This window comes from Nematolebias whitei, chromosome 21 (genome assembly GCF_014905685.2).
Source record: "Nematolebias whitei isolate Nwh7 chromosome 21, NemWhi1, whole genome shotgun sequence".
NCBI lineage: Eukaryota > Metazoa > Chordata > Actinopteri > Cyprinodontiformes > Rivulidae > Nematolebias > Nematolebias whitei.
In genome coordinates, this window is record NC_056518.1 from 12,772,740 (window position 1) to 12,774,739 (window position 2,000).

Genomic DNA, 2,000 nt, shown 5'->3' on the forward strand with positions numbered 1-2,000 from the left:
GTTGAAATATTATGAGAATAAAGTTGAAATATTATGAGAATAAAGTTATAATATTAGAAGAATACACTTGTAATATGTTTCAGGGTCAGCTTGCACCTGCTGTGGACAGCCTCTAGTGCAGGTCGCTGTGTTTATTAAGTAGTCCATGATCCCTTTTGGGTCATTGTTTGTGAAATATGCCTCCATCTACATTATGTGACGAATAAATCCATCAATTCAGCCATTAATTACAATATCATAGGCTTCAGTTTATCATAAGAATCCATATGCTACAGTTTGTTTGGCCACCTGCTGTTGTACTGCCGACATAAACGTTCATAATTTTACTGCAGTTGTAAGACATATTTATCATGTCAGACTTCTGATAATATTGCAAGTTTATTCTGCTATGGTAAATGGTAAATGGACTGTACTTATATAGCGCCTTTCTATCTTATTTCAAGATACTCAAAGCATTTTTCACTACAATCTGTGTCATTTACCCATTCATACTGCACTCTACTAGATCTCTACAAAGCTAATATCAATATGATAAACCCATGATATGGTAATTAATGGCTGAATTGATGTTAATATTACAAGTTTATTCTGGTAATATTACAAGTTTATTCTGGTAATATTACAAGTGTATTCTTGTATAATTTCAACTTTATTCTCGTAATATTTTGACATTATTCTCATATGACTTTATTCTCATAATACTATGACTTTTTTTTTTTTTTTCATCTCTGTGCTCTGGGGAAGACAGACATGTCACCTTGTGTTCCTGAGAAGGGGGGCTCTGGACTATGCTACGTCTTTCCCTTAAAAATTCAATTTCTTCACCGGCCTATATGTACATGTATAACGTCTGTTTATGTTGCTTTGCTGTAGTAGGTTTTTTTGATGCCTCAAATCGTGCCCTGTCTAGGACACGGCGTGAGAGATCTTTTTTTCATACCGTCTCGCCTCATGTTTTCTTCACTTTTCTCATCTAAGCAAAATATTATTCTGAATAAGAATAAGAAGGGCCGCGCTTCCATAGTAGCAGCTTCGTGCACTCCGCCCATCTTTCGGACGACTGTACGTACATATTCCCGTTGTATCTCGGTGCAATGATAAAAAAAGTTTATTCTGATTCTGAGTCTGACTTTATTCTCGTAATTTACAACTTTATTGTCGTACGACTTTATTCTCGTAATATTACTAATTTATTCTCATAATATTACGACTTTATTCTCGTAACATTACAACTTTATTCTTGTAATATTAAAACTTTATTTTCGTAATACTACAACTTTATTCTTGTAAAACTATGGCTTTAAGTTCGTAATACTATGACTTTATTCTCTTAATACTATGACTTTATTCTTTTAATATGACTTTATTTTCGTAATACTACAACCTTATTCTTGTAAAACTATGGCTTTATGTTCGTAATACTACGACTTTATTCTCTTAATACTATGAATTTATTCTCATAATACTGCAAATGTATTCTCGTAATACTACGACTTTATTCTCGAAATACTACAACTTTATCCTTGTAAAATTATGACTTTATGTTTGTAATACTATGACTTTATTCTTATAATACTACGACTTTATTCTAATAATACTACGACTTTATTTTCGTAATACTACGACTTTATTCTCTTAATACTACAAATTTATTCTTGTAATATTACTACTTTATTCTCATAATATCATGACTTTATTCTCATAATACTACAACTTTATTCTTGTAATACTACGATTTTATTTTCGTAATACTACAACTTTATTCTCATAATACTACAACTGTATTCTCGTAATACTACAACATTATTCTCATAATACTACAACATTATTCTCGTAATACTATGACTTTATTCTCGTAATATTACGACTTTATTCTCGTAATACTATGACTTTATTCTCGTAATATTGTTACTTTATCCTCGTAATACTACGACTGTATTCTCGTAATATTACGACTTTATTCTCGTAATACTAGGACTTTATTCTCTTAATACTACAAC